This window comes from Pediculus humanus, genomic scaffold (assembly GCF_000006295.1).
Source record: "Pediculus humanus corporis 1103172107665 genomic scaffold, whole genome shotgun sequence".
Taxonomy (NCBI): Eukaryota; Metazoa; Arthropoda; class Insecta; order Psocodea; family Pediculidae; genus Pediculus; species Pediculus humanus.
The window spans coordinates 160,454-165,670 of NW_002987274.1; positions in this window are offsets into that span (position 1 = coordinate 160,454).

A 5,217-nucleotide genomic window follows, 5' to 3' on the forward strand; every position below is an offset into this window, starting at 1 on the left:
ATTTTCAAACACGTTTTTTTCTTTTTTTTTTTTAAAAAAAATCATTGTTGACGAATTATTTCCTGTTTTCATTTTAACATTTTATAACAAACAATCGTTTTAAACAATTAAATTTAAAAAAAAAAAAAAAAAACAATCATTTTATTATTTATAATATTTTTATCGTCAAAAAAAATAAAATAAAATAAAATGGCAAATGACTTTTCTTTTTCTCTCTCTCTCTATCAATACATAACAAACGATTTTAAAATATTCATTTTTACCAAATAATAATAATAATAATAATAATTTTTATGTAAATAATAGAGAGTAAATAATAAATATATATATTTACACTTTGCATTTATGTTTGAACGAAAGGAAAAAAAACAATAATTTTACGACATTGTCATTAAAATGTAGGCACGAATTGGAGAAAGTTGATTTTCTTTCATTTTTCTTTACTTTAAATCGTTACGTAATAATAATAATAATAATAATTAACCGATAATTATGACGGGTCGTCATCATCATCATCATCGAGCCCCCCCCCCCCCCGACGTAAATTTTAATTTTTACAATGACGAAGAATAAAAAAAAAAATATATTTGATGAGTCCCTTACGTTATTATCGATAAATTCACGATTATGATAATGATGATGATGATGATTATGACGATGACGATGATGATGATGATGATGATGATGATGATTCATTTATTAAATATTATTCGATAGTAATCCCTTATTTTACGGCCGATTAATTTTTTTTAACTAAACAAACGGTACTAAGTATTTATTTTCCTTCTACCCCACTACTTTAGTACTTATTACATTTACATTACACACGTAAAAAAGAGGGAAAATTAAATATCACAAAGTATTATTTATTTATTAAAAAAAAAAAAAAGGACAATAATTTATTTATTTATTAAAAAGAAGGAAAATCAACAACAATTTCGCAACAACGTACAACTCGAAATATTTAGCCTAAATAAAATTTTAGTTTCCTGCTCATCATTTAATGGTGTTTTTAAAATTATATAACCTTTTCTCTCTCTCTCTCTCTCTCTCGAGACTAAATTTTGCATTTTTCGTGATCGATCGCAATTTCGTGTCAAACGAAAACATTATTATTATAATTAATATTCATATTAAAAATAACCAAGGTCAAAAATATCCCATGGAAAAAAAAAAAAAAACGAAACGAAAAAAATTCATGGATTATCATTTGAACTTATTATTATTATTATTATTATTATTATTATTATTATTATTATTATTATTATTATTATTATTATTATTGTTACGACATTTTTCCCATAATTACCTATCGATAAGTTTTCCCATGGATCACAAAATTCTAAACGGTAAAATTAAATAAGGGAAAATATCACGTCCAAAAAAAAAATATAATGATGATAATAATAATTAAAAGTCATTTCACATCCCGTTTCCCTCCCATTTTCCCATCCCATTTTCTCTCTCTTTCCCTCCCCTTCCCTTTTTTCATTCGAATTCGTATCAATCGATGAAAAATCATTTAAAATTATTATTATTATTATTATTATTATAAAAAAAAAACCAAAAGGTAAACAAGAAAAAAAAAAACAAAACTTTTTTTTAGTAAATGTTACATAAACGCAAAATTAAGCCCAAAAAACAAATTTAAACTATCGTTTGTCGTTGGATAATCGTTCGATGGATCGATCGATCGATCGATCGATTAATCGCTTAACGATATTTTATTTAAGGAAAAACGAAAGCGAAAAATTTTAACGTCTCATCCACCATCATTCTCCTTACAAAAAATTTAGCACGAAAAAAAAGAAGAAGCTTTAAATTGACATTTTACCATAAAAATAATAATAATAATAATAATAATAATAATAATTTAATTTCAGGTTTTTAAGCGACAAGACTTAAACGTTATAATTATATAATTCAAATAATTATTATTATTATTAACAAATATTGAAAAAATAAAATAAATTTTTCTTTTAGTTTATTCGATTTCGCGCGCATTCCTTTACTTTTTTATTCGTGTCAATTTTATTTTTTTAATAATAACGAGTTTTATTTATTTATTTATTTATTAATTAATTACTAATCGTTAATAATAATAATAATAAAACGCGAGAAATTTTTTTCAAAACTCAAAAAAAGAAAAAAAATGGCATAACATTTATTATTAGGAGAGAAAAAAAAAAAAAAAAACAGAAAAATCCTATCCTCCCATTTTTTTTTTTTTTTTTAATTAAGGGTTTGATAGTTCATTACACAAAAACGAAAAGGGGAAAAGGGGAGACGGGGGGAAAGGGGGGGGGGGAAAATTAAAACTCGTGGGAAGATGACACAATGTCAAGTTTGAAAAAATAAAAAAAAAAATTTTGAAATATCAAAAGCGAAATTATCGTTGTTGAAAAAAAAAAACTTTTTTTAACTTCGGGATAAAAATTAAGAAATTATAAAACTTGTTTCAAGGCTTAAGGCTCATCATCCTTTTTATTTAAAAAAAAAAAAAAATTTTGCGGTCGTTAATAAAAAAAAAATTTTTTTGCGGTAGTTAAAAAAAGAAAAAAAAAATTTAGAAAACAATCGCGATTTTTTTCCTTTTTTTCCCTCCAAGATTTTTAAATTTACAAATTTGACCTTTGTTTTCTTTTTCTTTTTCTTTTTTTTTTTTTTAATTAACTATTTCCGGTTCAATTTTGAAATTGTTACATATATAACAAAAAAAAAATTTTTTTTTTCGTTTTTAACTGTTTCAATTTTGAAATCTTTTAATTTATTTTTCGTTTGTTTCATAAAAACACCCGACACGACATAAATGAATAATATTATTATTATTATTTCTATTTCCGGTTGGTAAAAAAATACTTCTCGTTACTTATTAGAAATTATTTTTAATTGTTTTTTTTTCCAATTAATTTTTCCATAAACGAATTTGAAATATATATTGGTAATCGAATCAATCAATAATTTGATCGATAAACGAAGGAAATACCGGAAATACTTCGTCCTTCACTTATTTCTCAAACTTTACGAATATTTGTGTACGAATATAGAAAATTCTCGAATTTTTTTTTTTTTGGTCCTTAGGTAAAATTTCACATCTTAATGATTGTTTGTTTTGATCGCGTACTTAATCATCATTTTTACGGATAAAATCAACAAGTTTTCCGTACTTGTATTAATCCTCTGAGAGATTATTTTTAAATTAACGACGGATTAATTAATTCACGCGCGTGTTGAGCGTTTATAATCAAATTATAAGAACCTGATATTAAAATAAGATCAAGATGTTAAATTTAACTTCCTCCCCCCCCCGTAAGATGTCGTCACACACCGCCCTAGGGTACGCGAAAAAAACGTAAACAAAAGATGTTTCGAATGTCGTGTCAGCAACTGAAACTACCGCCAAAAATTTTTTTTTTTTTTTGTACGTAAACCTTGAGTGTCTTAATATTAAGAAATTTTCGTAAGGAATAATTTAAAGAAGTTTTCTTTTGTTTTTATTACGAATCGAAATTTTTCAAGATCGACATTTTGTTTTTTAATTGTTTTCACTAATAATAATAATAATAATAAATAGTAAAACGAGTATTGCGTAAAAATGAAAAAACAATAAAAAATTATTTCGTATTCAAACATTTGAAATTTTCTTTTGATCGATGTTTTAAAATCAAACTCGTGATAATATCGTATCGACGATACCTTCGAGATATTACGATTTACGAAATAAAATTAAAATTTTAACTTTTTGAAAAAAAAAAAAAAAAAAAAAAACACGAAACATCTTTTTCGGCCGTGAAAATTTTAGAAATTAAACACAATTTTAAATTTTCTCCGGTTTATTTTAGTTTATTACTAATAAAGGACTAAATCCTATTAAAATTAACCGCACAATAAAAAAATCGAATGCACAAATAATAATAATAATAATAATCTCATTCATTTTCTCAAGGTAAGGTTTTTTTGTACACAGTCCGGAAATTTTTAATGACTAATTAGTCTTACTAATTTTATTTTATTTTAAAAAAGATTTATTGAAGGATAGAAAGTAAATTAATAAAAATATCAAATTCCCGGATTTATGTTTTTTTTTTTTTTCGTCGTGTCAGAAGATTCCATTCAATTTACACAATCCAATCGTATGTAATCAACACACTCACATGTACACGTTATCATTCAGCACATTCATTATTCCAATTGACTTTATTATTCTTGGGTAATTTTTTTTATTTTCCCCCTCATTACGTAAATAAAATTGATAACAGCTTAGCTGGTAAATGAGCAAAAGGGTCATAGAGAAAGAAAGAGACGTTTGCAAAAAAAAAAAAAAAGCAGAAGACGCGTAATTATTTTATCGAGGTTTTGACTTTTGGCAAAAATAAAAAAAAAAAAAAAAAAACACTGACTTGGCAAAAATTTAAATATCGATTAATGTAATAATAACCTTGTAATTATAATAATTATTATTTTTTATTTTAATCCTTAACGCTGCCTCCAGGATTTTTTACAAATCAATCAATCAAACAAAATCATTTTCCCGCTTTTTTTTTTTTTTTTTTTATAAAACCGTTAAAACAACCGACCCGTGAAAACAAAAAAAAAATTCATAGATATTAAAAACGTATTGTTTTTTTTTCTCTCTCTCTTATTATTATTTAAATTTAAAAAATTCGATTTTTAATTTCCCACAATTTTCCCGCCCCTCCCCCCTTTCGTATTTTTTATCGCTTTTTTTTTCTTACTCCACGTTCTAATTAGTTTAATTATTTCAAAGGGCGTACATTACTAACTACTTCCTTTAGTTTTTCTTTTTTTTAACGTCTTGAGAAATAAAATTTGAAATAAGTCATTTATTTTCATTTACAAAAAATTATTAATTTAAACCCTGAGAAAACGTGTAAAAAGTAAAACGGTAAATAAATATTTTTAAAAAAATTATTCTATCGATTGATTGACCTTTATTTAAAAAAAAAAAAAAGATAAATTAAACATTTTTAATTATTTTTTAATTGATCAAATTATTAAAAAAAGACCATATAAGTCATAACCGCTTCGAAGATTTTTTTAAAAAATTTATATGTTTGGGTTATCAAGTTCAATTGATTAATCTCGACCTTGCCGTTTTTAACCTTGCAAAAAAAAGTAAAAAGACTATCCCACCCTCAATGTGTGCCTCAAGTCAATTATCGATACCTGAGTCTTTTGCGTGGGGTACCACAACAA